Source organism: Engraulis encrasicolus, chromosome 17 (assembly GCF_034702125.1).
Source record: "Engraulis encrasicolus isolate BLACKSEA-1 chromosome 17, IST_EnEncr_1.0, whole genome shotgun sequence".
NCBI lineage: Eukaryota > Metazoa > Chordata > Actinopteri > Clupeiformes > Engraulidae > Engraulis > Engraulis encrasicolus.
Genome location: NC_085873.1, coordinates 12798110 through 12820308, shown reverse-complemented (window position 1 = coordinate 12820308; position 22199 = coordinate 12798110). Strand labels below are relative to the sequence as shown.

General features: G+C 44.7%; 1 long non-coding RNA gene across 1 annotated transcript; it reads left to right on the top strand.

The window, feature by feature from the left end:
• The first annotated feature begins 7563 nt into the window (after positions 1-7563).
• LOC134467247 (uncharacterized) lies at positions 7564-8161 on the top strand. The gene is made up of 3 exons (XR_010038490.1): positions 7564-7615; positions 7694-7809; positions 7890-8161. It is a non-coding gene; the product is annotated as an uncharacterized LOC134467247 (long non-coding RNA).
• The last annotated feature ends 14038 nt before the right edge of the window (positions 8162-22199 follow it).

Here is a 22199-nt window from a genome sequence, read left to right as displayed (position 1 = left end):
TGCGCTTATCTGGGTGTGCTGGGTTAATTTAGCTTGCAGTGCTGTATTTCTTTTGGGTTTGCCTCGTGTGACTTATTTTTGCTTTGCTTGCCGTGCCATTATTTTGCTTGCTTTGATTTGCTTTGCCGTGCTATTTTGCTTGCTTGGCTATCTGCCTTATTTGTCACAATTTAACCCTTGCATGCCAGGTGAAGCGCATTGGTCCAAGTGGCCTATGTGTTTTTGTTTGTCCCGCTTCATGTGTCATTCTGTCTCTTATTCCAGGAGTGGAGCGGGTTCTCAGAAGGGAGGCTGGTTACCTAGTGGCAGGCGCCCTCTTGTTGTGGTGTGTTGCACTCTTTACAGCGTGTAGTAGTGTAGCTTCCAATTGTGTGTTTGTAGTATCACTATAGTCCACGTGTGGCCTCTTGGGCCTCTGTTACTGAAGAGACACCTCCCTCTGGTGGGTCCCTCCTCCACCCCTGTGAATGTTGTATGTATACATCATGTCTGTCTGTGTCTTGGCCTAATGCCCTATTGTCAATAAACTATTAGTTAACTGCACATTCCTTCCCTCTCCTTACCATACCAGGTTTTGATTTGTCTTTAAATAAATTATATCATGTGAATGGAATTCTGTCTCTGCTCTTTAATTGCAACGAACCTGTGTGCTTAACCTTCTGGTATTACCAAGTGATTGAGGTTTCGGTTGGTTGTTGGGGCTATTCCCCATGGCGTAGTCGACTACTTATTGAACTTTACTCCGCCCCACTACATTTGGCTTATAGTCGGGCAGGATTGGCATAAAAGCAGAGACAGATTCTTGTTTTGTTTTACTTGAAAAAAAAATTGGTTTTGTTTCCATTTGTCTTGTTGTCTGTGTGTATGAATGTGTTTGTGAACATTTGTGTGCAAGTTATATTTCAGAGACAAAACAGCGGCCAGTTACAGGAACTGACAACCCGGCTGGTGACTACCCTCCATCTATCGTGAGTTATCTGTTTCTGATTTGAGATATACTGGTGGAATTTTGTGCTTTACAGCAATGGCTGAGGAATTGCAGCAGCTGAGGGATGCGCTAGCTCAATTGAGAGCTGAGAACGAGCGTCTCCAAAACCAACCCGCCGCCGATAACCCGTCAGGTGAGCCCTCACAAAGTGCTACAGCTAACTCTAGCTCGTCACGGCAGACTAGTGAGCGATTTGTGTTTATCCCACGTGACAAGAAATGTCCGATATTTCGTGGCTACTTGGGCATTGGCATAGATGACTGGGTAGAGGAAGCGAAGGCATGTATGCGGGTTCGCCATTTGTCCACGGTAGACCAAGCCTTCTTTTTGTTTGACCACCTGGAAGGGGATGCTAAGGAGGAAATAAAGTACCGACTCAAAGCGGAAAAAGAGGATCCATAGAAGATTATTGCAATATTACAAGAGTTGTATGGCTGCCCGCAGTCTTATGTAGCATTGCAAGAAGCCTTTTTCTCTAGGAAGCAGCAAGAAGAGGAGACTCTGCTTGAGTTCTCCATCGCATTAATGGCATTAATGGAGAAGGTAAAACGGCGGGCGCCACAGGGTCTCTTTAATGCAGATGTTTTACTACGCGATCAGTTTGTTGAGCATGTGCGTGATGGGGGTCTTCGTAGAGAATTAAAACAAGCTATTCGCCTCAAGCCAACAGCCACTTTGATTGATCTTCGTAAACAAGCCATTCAATGGGAACAAGAAGGGATGCCGGCTGCACCCAGGGCACGAAGTTTCTCACTTCCATTAGGGGGAGATAGGCTGGCTGGACTTACGGGGGCCTCCTGTTCTGTGGCCAGTGATGTCAGGGGTGGAACATTGGCTAACGCCGACCTACAGGAAATAAAGGACATGTTAAAACAACAGCAGCAGCAGATTAGCCAACAGCAGCAACAGATTAACCAACTCACTCGTAATATGGCAGCAGTTCAGGTGCCACCCCAGCGCAATCGTTCCCCTCGTGATGGGCCTATTATCTGCAGACGATGCCAAGGAGTAGGACACATTGCTAGGGACTGTGATGGGGAGAGGGTGGCTGCTCCACCTCGTGCTAACTCTGGTAACACGCCGCTAGCGTCTGGTAACAGTCAGCCGCAGGGAAACTAGCACCTTCCGGACCAAGGAGCCACAGTCCGGGAGGGGTATTTTCTGGCTCTAATTTGGCTTTGCGCTCTGCGGGTGAAGTGCAAGGACTGATGTCCACTTGCCCGCATCTCCGTGTTGTGATGGGTGGGATTGACGTTCCATGTCTGGTAGACACTGGTTCGATGGTATCCACGATAACGGAGAGTTTCTTCACCAAAAATTTCGAACCGTGGGGGCAAGAACGGCTGCGATCCTGTCAGTGGCTGCAACTTCGGGCTGCCAATGGGCTCGATATCCCGTACTTGGGGTACTTGGAGCTGGATGTGCAACTTTGCAGTATGACCGTGGAGAAGTGTGGGGTTTTGGTGGTCAGAGATCCTCCTGGCGGCATGTCTTCCCAGGTCCCTGGGGTCCTTGGCATGAACATAATCAGTAAATGTTACCAGGAATTGTTTGGCCAGCATGGACCTTCACTGTTCAACATGCCCTTTGTTTCTGATGCACCAGGTGTAGTTTTCCAAGCCCTGCAGCACTGCCACCAGGCTGGCGTTGAGACCTCTTCGGAACGGGTTGGTACGGTTAGTGTGCGGGGTCGGGGACCATGTCGGGTTCCGGGGGGAACCATAACGATGGTGGCCGCCACATGCTCTAGTCAGTATTCTGGCTCTCCTGTCTTGTTCGAGCCCCCAGATTCTGGATTGCCCGGTGGGCTATTGGTCTCCCCAGCTATGGTGACCGTACAAAAAGGAACAGTGTACATTCCGGTTGTTAATGTGAGTACTATCGCAGTAGTGTTATATCCACGTACAAGACTGGGGTCTGTGCACGATGTGTCAATTGTTAGTCTACCACCCGGAGTTGTGGAAGTTCGATCGATTGCGGCCACACCTGCTGGCCCCCGGACAGCAGATTCTGGGGTTGAGGCCCTGTGAGAAGGAGAATTCTTCCACCTTCTCACTAGGCTACACTCTCAAGCCAGCTCCTAAAATGTTTTTAATATTTCGTGCACTGGTATTGACATGGGACATTGTTATGTTGAACTGAACTTTCTTCAATGTACGTCGCGGAGCACACACACACGCACACACGCATCCACACACTCGCACTGGCCCGCACGCACGTCACTCAAAGTCTCACTGCGAGGCGGAAGCGCGCACCGCTTCAGCAGGACAATTTCCATCGGTGACTTTGGGGGAGAAGAATGTTTGGAGGGATGTGTAAAATGTATTTTATTTTCATGTGGCAGCTGTATATTTTGTGTCTGATCTTGGGGTTGTGGGATATATGCAGAGGGCAACTGTTTTTGTGTTTTTGTTAAGTTAATTGCATTGCGTTACCTGCAGCTGATTCTGAGACGGTCTAGATGTGTGGACCAATTGAGATGTTGATTGAATAATTGTTTGCCCGTATTGAAGGGTGTACTAAATCCCAGTGTTAGATGGGGTTGGGGAGAGTTAGGAACAGAGAAGCAGCTGTGATTACTGGCAGAAGCTGACTTCAAAATGTGTCATGTAAAACCTGCTGTTAACCAGAGTAAGCAGAGTTTGTATTGAGTAGCTGTTTGGAACCACTGTAGTTTATTTTTCATGATTGAGTCGCCTTCAGTTTATGATTATTTTCTGTTGCCCTCGTGCACGTTTTCTTTCTGTCGTGGTGAGAATAAAAATGGCCATATATTTTTGATACATCTGAGTTCCAACTTGCGTTACTTCAACCCTTCAACCACCAACACTCCAACCGCAAACGTTATCCTGGCAGGAGAAGCATCCGCTACTCCACAGGCCCAAATCAGGAACGTTGACCTCTCTCCACTGATGGATTCTGAGCAGGAGCAGGTACGGTCTTTGTTGTTGAAGTACTCCTCTGTGTTCTCAGCACATGATGGAGACTTGGGATGTACCACCCTCATGTCCCATGACATCCCCCTGCTAGACAATGTTCCTGTTAGACAACGCTATCGACGCATTCCTCCTTCCGACTATGAGGCGGTAAAGACGCACATCAATCAGCTCCTCCAGACTCAAATCGTTCGAGAGAGTCGCAGCCCATACTCCTCTCCAATAGTTCTTGTGAAGAAAAAGGATGGGAGCCTTAGAATGTGTGTGGACTATCGGCAGCTGAATGCCAAGACTCGGAAAGACGCCTTTCCATTACCCCGCATTGAGGAGACTCTGGATATGCTATCAGGGGCGCATTGGTTCTCAACTATGGATTTAGCTAGTGGTTATAACCAAGTCCCGGTAACTGAGGCAGATCGAGCCAAGACCGCATTCTGCACTCCTTTCGGGCTTTTCGAATGGAATCGGATGCCGTTTGGGCTCTGTAATTCCCCTAGCACATTCCAGAGATTGATGCAGCGGATGTTTGGAGACGAGCAGTGCCAGTCAGTACTCCTTTACCTGGATGATATTGTGATATTTTCAGGTTCAGTTGAACAACACCTCCAGAGACTGGAAATGGTCCTTATGCGCTTACATAATGAGGGACTTAAGGCCAAGTGGGAGAAATGTGCCTTCTTCAGACCTGAGGTGCGTTACTTGGGTCACGTTATTTCTAGGCATGGCGTGGCAACTGATCCTAGCAAAATTGAGGCCGTGGCCAATTGGCGCTGTCCCACAAATGTCCCGGAGCTACGATCTTTTCTGGGCTTCGCAAGCTACTACCGCAGATTCGTAGAGGGATTTGCCCGACTGGCGGCCCCTCTACACAAACTGGTAGCAGAATTGGGTGGTAGTAGATTGCGGAGAGGTGCTGAGCAAGGATTTCTGGGTGCCTGGTCTGAAGAATGTAAGCATAGCTTTGAGGCCCTCAAGAAGAAGTTGGTTACTGCACCAGTCTTGGCATACGCAAACTTTGCCCTTCCATTCATACTCGAAGTTGATGCAAGTTACAGTGGTTTGGGAGCCATTCTGTCACAGGAGCAGGATGGAAAGGTGCGGCCAGTTGCATACGCCAGCAGGGGGTTGCGGCCAACAGAACGAAACATGAGCAACTACAGCTCGATGAAGCTCGAGTTTGTGGCCCTCAAGTGGGCGGTCACCGAAAAGTTCAGGGAGTATCTGCTGGGAAATCGATGTGTGGTGTACACTGATAATAATCCTCTGAGCCACTTATCTTCTGCAAAGCTGGGTGCAGTGGAACATCGGTGGGCCGCCCAGCTTGCCTCATTCAATCTGGAGATCAAATACCGCTCTGGCCGGTCCAACCGCAATGCAGATGCCCTGTCCCGCCAGTACCAACCCGAGCAAGGGGAGATTCAAGACTTTGTGCCAGGAACACCAGTGCCTCAATGCCTGCAGAAAGTAGCAGCTACCGGACCTAGCATCCAAGCAACCCAGCTCGTGGTTTCAGTATTGCCTTCGTATGCTGCTCCTGACCTGGGCTCTATGCAGGCCGCTGATCCCACCATTCAAGCAGTGTTGGCCTTCTGGAGGGATCAAGTGTACCCCAATAGAGAAGAGCGTGAAAAACTCTCACCCCTGAGTCTGTTACTGCTACGGCAGTGGGGTCGTTTCACAGAGTGTGAAGGAGTGTTGTACCGTAAGGTGTTCCGCCCAGATGGTGGGGAGGAATTTCGTCAGCTGATTCTTCCTATGTCCTTACAGACAGAAGTATTGACTCAGCTTCATCAGCAACATGGTCATCAGGGGGTCAACCGGACAGAGGAACTTGTGCGCCAAAGGTGTTACTGGCCTGGTATGGCAGCCGACATACAGCGTTGGTGCAAGAACTGTCCCAGGTGCGATGTGGCCAAGGATACCGGGCCCCCGGCAGCCAGTTTCATGGGCCATCTGTTGTCCTCTCGTCCTAATGAGATCATAGCGATTGATTTTACACTCCTGGAACCTACTAGCAGGGGAGTGGAAAATGTACTTGTTATGACCGACGTGTTCAGCAAGTATGCGATCGCTGTCCCTACTCGTGACCAGAGGGCTGCAACTGTAGCACAAGTACTGGTGACTGAGTGGTTCTATCGATTCGGAATCCCCAGCCGGATACACTCAGACCAAGGCCGGTGTTTTGAAAGTACCCTCCTTTACCAGCTTTGTGGCATCTATGGCATTGAAAAATCTCGGACCACGCCTTACCATCCTGCTGGCAATGGCCAATGCGAACGCTTTAATCGCACACTGCACAACCTCTTGCGGACCTTGCCAGAATCACGGAAACGAGATTGGGCTGCCTGTTTGCCACAAGTTGTGTTCTGCTACAATACCACCCCTCACCAGTCTACCGGTGAATCCCCGCACCTGTTGATGTTCGGACAGGAGCCTCAACTGCCAGTGGATTTCCTTTTAGGGAGGGTACAAGAGCCAGTAGCTGGTCGGGTCGTGGACTGGATCCAGGAGCACCAGGCCCGATTACAGACTGCCTTCGATGGTGCAAGAGATCGACTCGCTACAGCCGCAGCTTATCGTAAGCAAAGACATGACAAACAGGTTCGTGATCCACCCCTTGCCGAGGGTCAGTCAGTTTATGTTCGTGATCTAGGAGTACGGGGCCGGCATAAAATCCACGACCTATGGAGCTCTGAGGTTCACACAGTGCTTAAGGCACCATCTGATGGAGGATCTGTCTACACTATTGCACCAACGGGGGATCTGAGTAAGGTAAAACGTGTCCATCGCAGCCTGTTGAAAGGCGTGACAGGAAAAGAGACCTTGGCCATTTCACCCCCTATGAATGACCTGGTTGAAGCCGAACCTTCCCCTCCACCTCTTGAGGAGCAGGATAGTGACGGGATTTTGTGGGTGGCAAAATCTGTAGGGATCAACCCATCAGCTCCGCAACAGTCAGGGTCTACGGGCGAACCTTTGGCAGGAGGCAGCACATCAGAGACTGGCGCACAGTCCCTGGACCCTATACCAGACTCACCCCCGAGGGGTGAACTTAGCCCAAGCGTTTCGCCGGTACGTCGCTCCACTCGGACGACGACAGGGCAGCACTCGAATCCTCATCGGCTACCACGATCAATCCAAGAGAGAGAATTGGGAGACGCCGCTTCAACGTGTACGGAAACTTAATTGTGGCCTTCATGGTGATAGTGAGAGGTACCCAGTTGGGCGAATCCTTTACCGTCGGGACGACGACAAGAAAAATGGGAGTAAATTGTAATGGGAAAGGCTGCGCTCATGTGCCTTTTGACTACACGTTACCGTAATGACGTCTGAGCTGAAGTCCTCCTGACACACTACCGTAAGGATGTTACACCCACGGCGGATGGTAATCAATTAGTGATCAGGAGAGCTTTTATTCTTTGTTTAGGCTGTGCGACCGTGATGAGTGACACTGGTTGTGTTTGACCATTCGCTTGATCCGATCTGATTCGGTTTGTGCTCCGCGTTGGAAGTGGAGCTGGAGATAACCTCATTGTGTGGAAGGTATGTTGAATCTTTGTGCGCCTATCTGTTTAGCGTGTAAGCGTATGGATCCTAACGTGAGTTGTTTGTGGCAGGGGTAACTCAGCGCTTTCTCGGCTTGTGCTCCGCGTTTGAAGTGGAGGTTGAGGACATCTCCCGTTTGTGAAAGGTATGCTCGATGCCTTTGTGTTCATGTATTTTAAGTGTTTAAGCGCACAGCTTCATGCAAATCCTCTGTTTACGGCAGGGGTTGCTCAGGTGGCTACCTCCCCTGTCTCTGGTTTCTCTGCTGCGTGTGGTGGTCGCATTGAGTCGTGGTGCAAAAGCGAGGACTAGGCGTCCGTGACCTAAACCCGATTGACGGTATGTAAAATGGATGTGTTAACTTTAGTTGGTTTTAATTTTCTTTACGCGCATTCAACTAAATCGCCCTCACTCCACAGGTTGCGTTGGGGCGGAGCGCTCGTTCTCTACTTTCTGTGCTTCAGCGACATCATCTGCGGTGGTATGTAATTAATGATGATGATTCCACCGGTATGTCTTAAATCATGTTACTTCTAGTAGTAATTTGCTTCCACATTCATAGGTGCCTGACTCCTTGGTCAGTTGGAATCCTCAGTCTACCAGCTGATAGCTGTGCCGCTGTTTTGTCTCTGTCCAATCCGTACGTCTGCTGCTAACTTTCGCTGCCCACAGCTTTGGGCCAGTGCCCTCTGGACGCAGACGTGTGTGTGTGTGCGTGCGCGCGTGTGTGTGTGTGATCGTAGCTTTTTGTTTGTTTCCCTTCTTCTATTTGTATTTTGTTTTGTTTGTCTTGTCAATCCAGTGTTTGGCTCTGTCTGGCCTACTTTATGCATGGCTCTTGGCTGCGCTTATCTGGGTGTGCTGGGTTAATTTAGCTTGCAGTGCTGTATTTCTTTTGGGTTTGCCTCGTGTGACTTATTTTTGCTTTGCTTGCCGTGCCATTATTTTGCTTGCTTTTATTTGCTTTGCCGTGCTATTTTGCTTGCTTGGCTATCTGCCTTACTTGTCACAATTTAACCCTTGCATGCCAGGTGAAGCGCATTGGTCCAAGTGGCCTATGTGTTTTTGTTTGTCCCGCTTCATGTGTCATTCTGTCTCTTATTCCAGGAGTGGAGCCGGTTCTCAGAAGGGAGGCTGGTTACCTAGTGGCAGGCGCCCTCTTGTTGTGGTGTGTTGCACTCTTTACAGCGTGTAGTAGTGTAGCTTCCAATTGTGTGTTTGTAGTATCACTATAGTCCACGTGTGGCCTCTTGGGCCTCTGTTACTGAAGAGACACCTCCCTCTGGTGGGTCCCTCCTCCACCCCTGTGAAGGTTGTATGTATGCATCATGTCTGTCTGTGTCGTGGCCTAATGCCCTATTGTCAATAAACTATTAGTTAACTGCATATTCCTTCCCTCTCCTTACCATACCAGGTTTTGATTTGTCTTTAAATAAATTATATCATGTGAATGGAATTCTGTCTCTACTCTTTAATTGCAACGAACCTGTGTGCTTAACCTTCTGGTATAACCAAGTGATTGAGGTTTCGGTTGGTTGTTGGGGCTATTCCCCATGGCGTAGTCGACTACTTATTGAACTTTACTCCGCCCCACTACACTAATAATTTGGACATTGTAGGCTATAGGCTATAGTAGCCTATTCTATTTCGACAATGTAGGCATAGCCACTCGAATCCCTACCTGTGGAGGAAATTAATCTGTAGGTTGGTGAGCAGACGGAGCCAGCCGTCAAGTGGATTGCCTCGTAGTCGTGGTACGACACAGGAAATGAAAACAAACTCTGTAAGCAACACATGAGTGCGAAACCATTACAATTGTATAAGAAAATATGTAGGCTATATCCATCACTGCATTGTTTAGAGAGCACCCTCTGTGTTCTTCAAAATGCACTCAATGGTTGCACCTGCTGCACCAGTTGCGCGCAGAAGATATTCGGCCGACGCAGGAGCCATTAAGTCTCCTGCAGAGCGCGTGGCACCATCGTAGTTATTCAGCCATATAAACTTTGATCTATTTCGCAAAAAATGTCCCTGTCTGCTAAAGTAAACTACTTTAAAATTCGGCATCATTTCAAAGGTCCTGACCGACCGCACCCGACCCGAATTTCATTAAAAAATATTATTTCATAACCCGTGCCTGCGGTTAACTGCAAGCGCCCGCTGATTTCGGGTCAGCCCGCGCATCACTGCTATGGATTGTGTCATTATACATCATATGTATTACATTATTATTAGGCCTACATATGTTAAGTGTAATTATTCTCATACAAACTCAGGGGAGGTCAAAGGATAAAGTAGGCCTAGTGCAGGGCCGCTGACAGCTTTGACCAGGCCCGGGACAAAGTAATTTGAGAGGACACCCCTACCTATGTAATGAATACAATGTAATGAAGACGCAATTCTGGCCCCACTCTCTTCCTGGACCTGGGACAACAGACCCCTTAGTCCCCCCTTGCAGTCTTTCCAGCCTATTTTCACACCTCTTAATCTGATGAAGAGGTAATAATAATAGGCCTAATAATAATACATAGGCCTACGTTTTTCATGATACTCAAAGTTGCTTTACAGATGAGTGGTGAAACTAGTTAATCTCCCGCTTTATGATGTGCATTAGGCTGCTGTAAAAGGCTGTTATACAAAAATGAAATTATATGCCAAAATCACAACCTGGGTGGACAACCTGTTCAATAAAGCTTGCAACAAGCATTTAAATAATGCCACTCCAATCGCATACGCATGTAACTTGCAGAAGTTGACTGATTTGAGTATGGCTGAGATTCATTGTTGACATTGATTTTACAGCGCAGTCAGTTTGCATACTGCTGGAAATGCACAATACAGTTTAAGTTCTTATGTGAGTCTAGACAGGTAAGCGAATACTATGGTGCATCTCCCATTTGGCCATCCTGATTATTGTTGTGACATCAGGCAGAAATATCTGAGGCCAGTAGTGTCACACACACACACACACACACACACACACACACACACACACACACACACACATACACACACACACACTACATGCGTGTTTGGGCAAAAATGTACATCTTTATTTGCATGCATTATATTACAGGCCCTATACAGAGCAAAAAATCCAGTAGAAAAGAAAAATCAAGATCGGCTTTACATTTTTAGCACAGTTAAGGAAACCAAAGAACCATTACATGTAGGCTAATTAATCTAAACAGGAGTAACAGATTTATGTAAAGGTAATTTAACCCATTTTAGCCTAAGGCACCTGCAAAAACACCTGCTGAATGCTTAGGCCCTTTTTGGGAAAAGGTGTCCTCTGCCTATTAAAACCTAAATATCTCAGCCTCCGAAGCACATAAAAACATGAAATAAGTTGCATTTAAAAGCTAGAACCTTCATTTTGCACTAGAATGCGTGAAAAGGTCAAACAACAGATACGCATCATCAGGCTAAAATTGGTTAAGCAGCTCACATTTCCCCTTATCTCAGACATGGAGTGGGAGCACATTTTGGGTACAGGCAGAGATACACCATTATGTGACCTATCTCTTTCTGATTCCCTGAGTTGGAGTGAATGTTACATACTGAACAGCATGTGTCCAGAGAAGGTGGTATGGTGGTCTCGATTGTCCCTCACCCAGGCACTGGCCCTCAGTTTCAGATACACAACATCCCCCACCTCCATCAGCAGAGAAACCCCATTAGATGATGCAGCATGATAGCCGGTGACAGCACCATAAGTGTAAACAATAGGATCTCCATTTTTATACAGGTGAGCTGCGGCCGGTCTACCTCCATGGCTGTCTGCGAACAAGTGGACATCAAAGTGGTATACGCCCCTAACTGGAGCTGTGAAGACACCTGAGACAGAGAAAGCAACGAGTAGACAACCAATGAACACCCATACAGATGTATATGTCTACAACACCAAGTCACATTATTTGCAACCAGAAAAACAACACCAAATATTCAATGGAACATAAAAAATCAAATCACAATTTAGAATAGACGTCTCACCTGTGTGTGGGTTGTAGGCATCACCTGTATTGGTGATGACATGCTTGAAGACCAGAGTCGTTGCTATGGGTAGTGGGCCTATATGTGTATCCTCCGTTGCCACTAGTGATGCAGAGAAAGACACCTTGCTCTTGTCACTTCTCTCTTGTAGCTCCTTAATATCTGCTCTCGTTGCCTCGTCTTTCTCTTCAAAGGCTTTCAGCTTGGTGTCCATGGTCTCCACTTGCTTCCTCATGGCCTCCAGTTGTTGTATGAGCCCCTCTCCATGCTCTGCCACCAGGGTGCACATCGCTCTCAGCCCAGTGTTGCGGTCGGGAAGGCAGCTTTGTTGAGTTGAGGCTTCCTTTTCATCTCTGACCTCTCCAGGCTCTGCTGCAACCACAAGCAGACCTGACCAGAACAGCAGCAGAAAAGATCCCAGGGTCTTCATGCTCAACGCACAGTTCAGTTCAGTTATCTACGGTAGCTTTGGGCTATCTGCCAGTGTCAGCGATGCACTGTGTGAGAACAAGGTGCACACCGATTTATAAACTATTCCCAGCCAATGAGGAGTGCAGGAATAAGATAAGATAAGATAAGATAAGATGAAAGCTTTATTGTCTGTAACACATGAACATTGTCTTTGGTGTGGCTCATTCTCACAGACATTAGACAAGACTTGACAAAACAGGACATAACAAGACAAGACATGTATGTTGAGGCTCAGACATCTTTTTGTGACTTGTACTGACTGATATAATCAAGGCTGAATGTATAGTGTCCTACCCTCATATGTAAACCTTTCCTAGTCGGTTTCTCCCTTATAATATTGGTGTCAGATTCACACAAATGCAGTTCTGGGGTGCTACCTTGCTACTAAAAAGACACACCAAGTATGATTGAAATCTGTGTCTGTCGGGTCCCAAAGTGTCTGATTTCATGTGAAATGACTCATACAACAAATGAATAATTGTGTATTTTTAACTGATTTTCTCTTCGGTGAAAGAACTTCTTACAGTTTTTCTCGATTGGTTTGGCTAATTTCTCAAAACTGAGATGACATTCTCAAAACAACACGGACAAATCCCCAAACCAACAATTTCCCAAAAACAGAATGGCATTTTTCATTGCTTTAATCAAATATCAAATTCTTTGTACATGTCTCAAATGTTTACATCTCTGCAGATGGCGATGTACAAGTACCCTACAGTTGACACATTGAGCATACATTTAGCTCATTTTCCAAATAAATTGATCTTGCTTATCTAAACGAATTAGACAATTCTCAGTCTAATGGTTGCCCTCTCCAAAACATGTCAGCATGATTTCATTGTGTAAGTCATCATATGCAAAGTAGTCTACACAATTGTCAAAACAGTCAAGGACATAATATTTTAAGAATTTCATTAAACAGTAAATTCATGACAGTGTTCAACAGGCCAGATGATATTGTAACTTTACTAGTTTGTAGAAAATGATTTTACGACCGTGTATACTACAATTTCCTCTGTTATTTGGCTAATTTCTTGACATTTTTCCAAACGACATTCTGTTTTGAACAATTGCTACACAGTGAGTTCTGCAGTGCTCATTTAACACTCATAGAGTTGATTTGACATCATCTGGACTTAAATGAACTCTCTAAGTGTTGAATTACAGTTTTTCTCGATTGGTTTGGCTCATTTCTTGAAACTGAGATGACATTCCTATAACCATTGGGTCATTTGGCCAAACATTCTTACACTTCTGCAAAACAGTTCAGATAACTAGCAAAATGTCATATACCTCCTAAAACACCTCATTCTTGCATCAGCACTAAACCGTCTCACATATAAATAGTCAGTACCATCAAAATGGCATAGATCCTTCTCAATTGCTTTGGCTCATTTGCATTCATTTAGCCCTTCTGTCAAAATAAACTGGATGGTTCAGCATAACTACATGGATCCTCATCACTCGCTCATATCACCCCAAAAACAGTTTACCCATGTGTCAAAACTAAATTTCTTCCCCACATATATCATCAGTACCCCCAAAATACATTGTCCCTTTGCCATTGTGTAAGCACTGCCAGTCAAAATGGTTAGGTGTTTTATCTACGTTCAGCTAACAGATTTCGACTATGTATAAAAATGAAAAAGTGAGTGAAACCATTGAAGTTTGACAACACAGATAATTTACCAAGGATATTTATCAGTAACTTTCTTTACTGTAAATTCATATACAGAAAGTAATGCCCATATATCACAGGTTTATCATGGGTTTGGCTCATTTCTCAAAACAGAGATAACATTCTCAAAATAACATGGACAAATGCCAAAGCAACTAGCAATTGTTCAAAACAGAATGTCGTTTGAAAAAATGTAATGAAATTAGCCAAATAACAGAGGAAACTGTAGTATACACGGTTGTAAAAATATTTTCTACTAACTAGTAAAGTTACAATACCATCTGACCTGTTGAACACTGTCATGAATTTACTATGTAATGAAATTCTTAAAATATGATGTCCTTGACTGTTTTGGGAATTGCGTAGACCACTTTGCATATGATGACTTACACAATGAAATAATGCTGACGTGTTTTGGAGAGGGCAACCATTACACTGAGAATTGTCTAATTCGTTTAGATAAGCAAGGTCAATTTATTTGGAAAATGTGCTAAATGTATGCTGAATGTGTCAACTGAAGGGTATTTGTACATATCCATCTGCAGAGATGTACTAAACATTTGAGACATGTACAAAGCATTTGATATCTGATGAAAGCAATGAAAAATGCCATTCTGTTTTGGGAAATTGCAAGTTGGTTTGGGGATTTGTCCGCGTTGTTTTGAGAATGTCATCTCAGTTTCGAGAAATTAGCCAAACCAATCGAGAAAAACTGTAACACCGCAACATTTACTGTGTAGTTGTTTTGAGATTTGTCCATGTTATTTTGAGAATGTTCTCTCTGTTTTGAGAAATGAGCCAAAACCAAGAGAAACCTGTATTATATGGGCATTACTTTCTGTATATGAATTTACAGTAAAGAAATGTACTGATAAATGTCCTCGGTAAATTGTCTGTGTTGTCAAACTTCAGTGGTTTCACTCACTTTTTCATTTTTTTTACATAGTCGAAATCTGTAAGCTGAACGTAGACAAAACATCTAATCATTTTGATTTGCAGTGTTTACCCTGCCAAAGGGACAATGTATTTTGGGGGTACTGATGATTTGCAGTATGTTGGAAAGGAATTTGGTTTTGACACACGGGTAGACTGTTTTTGGAGCGATATGCGCATGTGATGAGGATTCATGTAGTTATGGGGAACCATCCAGTTTATTTTAACACAAGGACTAAATGAATGCAAATGAGCCAAATTAATTGAGAAGGATCTATGCCATTTTGATGGTACTGACCATTTATGTGGGAGAAGGTCTAGTGCTGATTCAAGAAGGAGCTGTTTTGGGAGGTAGGCTATATGACATTTTGCTAGTTATCTGATCTGTTGTGCAGAAGTGTAAGAATGTTTAGCCAAATGACCCAAAATGTATAGAAATGTCATCTCGGTTTCAAGAAATTAGCCAAACCAATCGAGAAAAACTGTAAAGCCAAATGGGTAAAATGCACTTGGTGAAAGATTACAAACACTGCAAAAAAATATTTCCAAATGCCTTTTACAAGAACATTTTAGGTTTGATGAAGACCTTAAATATAGCCCTTTACTATGTTATGTAGCTTATTTCAGTTTTTTAACGTCATCTATATGTTTTCTGCATTACCAACTGTTAAACACCGTATTACACTGAATGACATTTTATGGGTAAAAATGGGGTAAAAATGCATGTTCCTTACATTTTATGAACAGAAAATAATAACTTAATCACTCTACACTCCAATGTACCCAAAAAAGTTGAAGAACGGTGTTAGGGAACAGTTTTATTTTTTTGAATCCTGAAAACTCTGTTTTGTCTTTGACCCACTGCCAGGTTTCCAATGAAACATTCCTCTGCAGGGAAAATGTCAGACCTGGCACGCAACAATGTGGTATAGGCATATTCAGATCCGATCATCAAACATCATAAACACTTTCCTCTTCTGGGACCTATGACATGCCATTTAGTCAAACCCTTGCACTGAAACATGAATGTATAATTGTATTAAACAAATTTTCCCATCGTCCTGCACTTGCCCGAAAACTGAAACTATAACGGTGCATACACACCGACAGCGCGGACATCGAGTTAACGTCCACTGAAAGTGTCCGATATCAGTCCGAAACGGCTAGAATACATGTAAACAGATCATGCCTTGCACACAGGAGCGCAGTGTAAGCGCGGTGCATGTCCATCCCGACCAGACATGTCCATGTTGCTCCTTGAAAATAGAACTTGAGTTTATTTTCCTGTGCGGACGTCCGCGTTCAATGAGCGGGCTCCATTGAAAATGAATGGCTGCCTCCCGCGGATAGAACGTGGACACTGACTGTGCAGTGTGCAAGGCAGCTCTCGAACCTCTCGCGATGCCCCTGGACACGTTAAGCGAACACGAATATCTCGGTGTGCATGTACCATAACAATGCTGGTTAAACAAATAAGTTTCTTCTAATTCATTATTAGTCATATCAAAGGGAACTTAAGTTATAAAGTTATTAAGAGTGGGTTTCATCATATTCATATTTCGTGTGTGTGTGGGTGGTTGGGTGTGTGTGTGGGGCTGTGACAGCTGAGGCGATATACAGCTTCAGTATTCAGTATACCTAATTTCCGAATCTATTTTCACATAAAAATTTGCATGCAGTTCATGAGGGTGAAACTCAGTTACGTGACTCTGGTGTACCACATGTGCCCTGTGCTGAGAGGGAAGAGTGTAGAAAGCTGCTCTACTGGAACAGGTGAATTCATGAGAACTAAGAGATAAGACAACACTCATCCATTGTCAACATTTCACAATCACCGCCTAATTAGAGGGCATTCATTTGATGTGGTTCACGTCCTCTGCAGAGAGTGCATTAATAGCGTTTGCATACTGATAAACTGGTTTTGCAATGCCAGGTTTCCTCTGCATATAAAATATCAGACCTGGCATGTAACAATGTGATATATGGGCATATTAAGATCCAGAGATAAGACGATACTCATCCAATGTCAACATTTCACAATCACCACCTAATTAGAGGGCATTCATTTGATGTGGTTCCTCTGCAGATAGTGCATTCCTGTTTGGTGACTTTTAGGATGTTTTTGATTGGCTGTCTTGGCCAAACGAAAAAGGTCAGCGCAGGATCCAAAGGATAACTTTTGCTAAGCTTGTTCTAAAGAGAATGTGTACTGACATGAAAAAATCCCATAATTGAGAGAGGAGAAGCATTTTATTAATTTTCACAAAATTCAGAATGGAGGAAATTCTATTTGGGTGGACATGACATCATAGGGTGCGTTGAATACGTCTAGGCCCAAGGATTCCAAAGATGTTTAATGTTGGGCATGCAGTTCAAAAGTTACAGGCAGAAATCTGCTGTTGGCACTACAGGGTTGGGGTGGGGACCTAAATATTTTTTGTGAGAGTCATGATTCTATCTAGAAGGCGAGTGGGTCATTTCACGTGAAATCAGGCACTTTGGGACCCAACCGACCCGGATTTCAGTCTTACTTGGTGTGCCTTTTTAGTAGCAAGGTAGCACCCCAGAACTGCATTGGTTTTAATCTGACATGAATATTAAGGGAGAAACAGACTAGCGAAGGTTTACAAATGAGGGTAGGACACTATACATTCAGCCTTGATTATATCAGTCAGTGTTAGTCACAAAAAGATGTCTGTGGTGTGTTGTTTGAAAGCTCTGGCTCTACATATTACGCAATCAGTTTGGAATACAGCAACCCTCAGAATATGAATTAGGATAAATTAAAAATTGAATATCTAAAAAACTTATATTTTAAAACGATCAGTTTCTTGTCTAAACATAGCCTGTAAGGTCATCAACAACACCTGAAAATGAGGTGTTTGGTACTTTTTCATTTGAGAGCTAATGGGACATAAAGGTTGAAATGAGTTGTAATGAAGTAGTAATAAAGTAGTGTCAGGGACAGGACAGGTCTGGCCATCTGGCATAACAGGCATTTTCCCGGTGGGCCCTGCACTCTCGTCGGTCCCTATTCCAGGTACTCAAAAACTACACAGCCTCTGCCCATTGTCAATGGACACAGTGGAAGCTAGACCATTTTCAGCGTTCAGAGAAGGCAGGGTTGAAAAGGAATGCTCAGTAAAGGAATGTTCTAAGTGTTCAAGCATCAAAGGGTATGTTTAGCTGTATATGATGGCAACTAGTGGCTAGAATGTGTTGAGGGATGTATGCCAAGCACTGGAGAGGTGAAACTGAACTTCCTGCATCCTCATGGACCATCTCCATCCTTTTAGTAGAGAAAGTGCGCTCAACTCCGAAAAGTTTCTTACAAGGTCTTTGGGTGCGAGCAAACAGCAAAGGTCATGTATGGTAAAAAAAGCCGCACTCCCCGATGTTGACAGACAGACATTTCGGCCTAAGCTTTCTTCAGCGTCTTTGCTTTGCAGAAAAGGCTTAGGCCAAAACGTCTGTCTGTCTGCCATGCTAACCCAGTGTTAAAACTGCAAGAAATTGATCCGGGAGTGCGGCTTTTTTACCATACCATCTCCATCCTTCACATATTCCGATAGACATGCTGTCATGTGATATTACTATGGCATTACCATTTCGTTACTACCGGTTGGTGATTTGTATGATGCCATATTTTTGAGTCCCATTATCTCTGATATGAATAAAGAACCAAACACCGGCATTTCAGGTGTTGTTCATGACATTGCAGGCTATGTTTAGACAAGAAACCTGTCCTCAACAGGAAAAGTGTTAAATGGGCACTGGCCCAAGATTTTACCTCACTGTGTCTCTTTCCAACGTTTTTGTTGTGCTTTACATAAATAAACCCTTCTCAACCTTTTTTTGAACTAACACCCTTTTGACCTCATCATAAACATGCCAATGCCGCCCCTTGATAAAACATATAATAATAGACTAATGCCCCTCATTTGCAGCCTGAGAGTGCCCCCCATCTCAGCTGTCTCAGCTGAGCTGAATACTGACCTTCAGCGTTCAGGATGAAGGAAGACATGGGATGGGCAGTTGTATGGTCATGGAGGAGAGCAAAACTTAACCTGAGATGATGCAAAAGGAGGAGACGGTTCATAAGGAGGTACTCTGACCATTCAACTGTCCCTTCTGCCCCCCATTGTTCTCCAGGACCAAGGTAGACAGAGCATGGTACAGTATTCGGCTGCAGTTGAAATAAAAATATTGCAACCAAAAGGGAAAAAAACACATACATACCTTAAGGTGGACAGAAACGAAATAAAACCACCTGAACAAATAGGCCGGACACAGCGCGTGCATGGACCACCTGCGGATGAAGCCATTGCTATGTAGCCACACGCACAGTGTTGTTGTCGTCACATCTGCACAAGAGCCAGCCACCAGAAGCAGACACAAGGAGAGGAGGCAGAGAACAGGAGTGGACAAAACAGCAACACTGAATTACAGCAGCATGCCACAGGCCGTAGAGGAAATAAAAACATTTTTTAATTGCATGTTCCACCCCACTATAACAATTCAGCTTTGTTGATTGATTGTTTGTTGATGGGGAGCATGTCTTTTCTTCTCAGAGGTGATGCCAATAGCAGACGAACTCTGCTCCCGGGGCATCATTGACCTACACCAACATCCAGGCTGCTGCCACAAGTCAGTCCAAGATGAGGATGCTGTATGATGGCCTGCACTCACCTGGTGCTCAGGGCAAATTGGCCTTCTACAGGGTCCTATGGCACAGGAGCCCCACCTAGTGGAGGAGCTATGGACTGCAGAATGAAAGCCTTCCAATATACAGTACCACAATATGCTCTCTTGAAGGAGACAATCAGATACCCTGCCAAAAATCGCCCCCCTCCTCTCAAATGGTTCTAGAATTTTGGTGGCATACTCTGGCTCATACTCCCGGTTTCTGTTGTGGTGTCCTGCCAAATAGGCCTACTGCTCCTCCTCTGCAGTATCGTATGGTGTACACATAATGCTCATATTCTCCTATGGCGTCCTGCCAAATTGTGCACCGCTTTGCCCTCTTCCAATTACTGTATTTTTCTGCCACGCCTTTCCCACAATTGCTTATTTATGCTAGTGGTGGCACAGTGTTATCATGTGTAATTAATGGCTGAAGTGCCCTTGAGCAAGGCACCGACCTTTGTTTTTGGACTATCTTGGCCTCATTGGGGCCAAATCTTGACTTCCAATGCCTTATCATATTATACTTAATTTGACAGCTAGGTGACTTGTGTTTTGTAATGTTGCCACCGACACAGATTTTAAAGTTTTTTTGTTGGGCGCCAGCAGCCGTCAGACTGCGGTCGGTTTAACAGGGTGGTGGGGGGGGGGGGTGAGAGAAAGAGCCAGGTGCGCAAAGTCCACCGCTCGTTACCGTGCTCTTGGTCCGACGTTATGTCCTCGCCCAGATCTGGTTGCGTCCAGACAGTAAGGTGGCTTTGGGGATACCTCCGGGTTTGCACTGAACAATACCTCCTGGTGACAAGTCCGTGACGAAGTCTTGTAACGTCCTGGTCCCAAGGGGTTTTCTTGTCGCAGACGAGATTCCTTTTCACCCACGTCGTCTTCAACCTTCGGGAGCGCACCATTACAGTGCTGTAAACGACATTCAAAGAAACGCTTCTTTCGTGGCACACACTCCTTGGGCCTTTCTCAAAACCTAGGACAGTGTCCTTCCAAGTGTATCAGCCTAAGTAGTCACACCCAGTGATTGGGTACTCTTTATTAGTCACACCCAGTGATTGGGTACTCTTTATTAGTCACACCCAGTGATTGGGTACTCTTTATTAGTCACACCCAGTGATTGGATATTCTGTACACTGTGTGCAGAATTATTAGGCAAACAAGTTTTTTGACCATATCGTCCATTTTATGCATATTTTCCGCCACCACCCTTTATGGACATGAACACATATTGGATTTAAGCATTCCAGGTCATTCATATTTGAATAAGAGATGGTGTGATCGGAGGAGCCCAATACCCTATATCAGGCCATAATTAATGTGCATAATTATTAGGCAACTTTGGTTTCCTATGGGAAATTGGGCCACAAAAGAGATCTAACAAACTCTGTGAAGACTATAAACAATTTTGAAGTCTTCCAGAGGGGTGTGGTTGTCTTGAAATATTGGTCACATCCATCTAATGCACCGTTACAAAGCCATCAGTGTCACATTACATGTGCACACAAAGTCCTGCCAGACTGAGAAGAATTGAACATGAAACTACCACAAAACTATTACCCTGTAGTACTGTTATATTCCAGAACTGAAACCTACATTAAGTGTCCACAAGAACATTGTATTCAGCATTCAGAGACATGGCCAAGGTAAAACAGGCTGAAGCCTGAAGACCGCTCAACAAGAAACTTAAGTCAAGACTGGGTCAAGAAATGTCTCTGGACAGTTTGTTGAATGGTTTTATGAAATAGTGAAAGTGACTGTTAATGGGCCAGGTAGATGAGCCTATGGCTAGATCGGTAATGTGCACACTCAGATGAGTTCCTGAGTTCCACCCAAATGACAGCAAAGTACTGCATAAAAACCATTGTCTTCTTAAAAGATGCAATTTTTTTCCTCTCAAAGATCCAAGCTCATCCACCCTGTCTGTCAAGAGTCATTTTCACAAGTCCATAATACCTTTGAAAACTCTTTCCCCAGGTATTTTTGACCGAGTTTTTACTTAATTAACTTTAAATGGTTGTCTGGCGTCATCACTTCTTACCTTGGCCATGTCTCTGAGTGCTCAATACCCTGTTTTTCTGGACACTTGGTGTAAGTTTCTGTTCTGGAATATGATAGGACTGCTGGGTAATATTTTTTTTGTAGTTTCACCTTAAATTCTTCTCAATGTTTGGCAGTGACATTTCTTATAAGACTGATGACATTGTAACGATGCATTTGATAGTTCTGTGGTAACATGACCAACACCTTGCCAATTTTAAGACAGCCACATCCCTCTAGAAGACTTCAAAATTGTTTATAGACTTTTTAGGGTTTGTTAGATCTATTTTGTGGCCTATTTTACTAGAAGAATACAAAGTTGCCCAGTAATTATGCACAGCTGATATAAGGTGTTGGGCACCTTCGACCACACCACCATCTTATTATACAAATATGTATGGCCTGGCATGCTTAAATCCAATAGGTTTTCATGTTCATATAGATTCCTGTTGGACAATATGCATAAAGACAATATGGTCAAAAAACATGTTTGCCTAATAATTCTGCACACAGTGTAGAGTTCACCAAAGAGTATCCAATCAGTGGGCGTGACTAATTAGGCTGATACACTTGGAAGGACACTGTCCTAGGTTTTGAGAAAGGCCCCTTGTGTCTCACTCGGGTAATCCACTGTGTGTGTGTTGATTGTAGACAGATCTCGCCGCCATTGAGCTTGAACTTGGCTTTATTTATAGCCACACCCCATAACTAGCGAGTGGCAAGGTTGTGTGTGGGTAATGAAGGAAACGCGCTGCGCCGGTCCAGGAGAGCGAGATGCGCGTTCCGTTACAGCATAGAAATAGGCCTAATACAATATGTAGGCTATATATATCACTTTATTGTTTTCTCCACGGAGGAGGGGCAAGGAGGCGGGGCGAGGCCACACGCACAAGTGGAGGAAGCAAGGTCGCATATTGGAATAACGCAC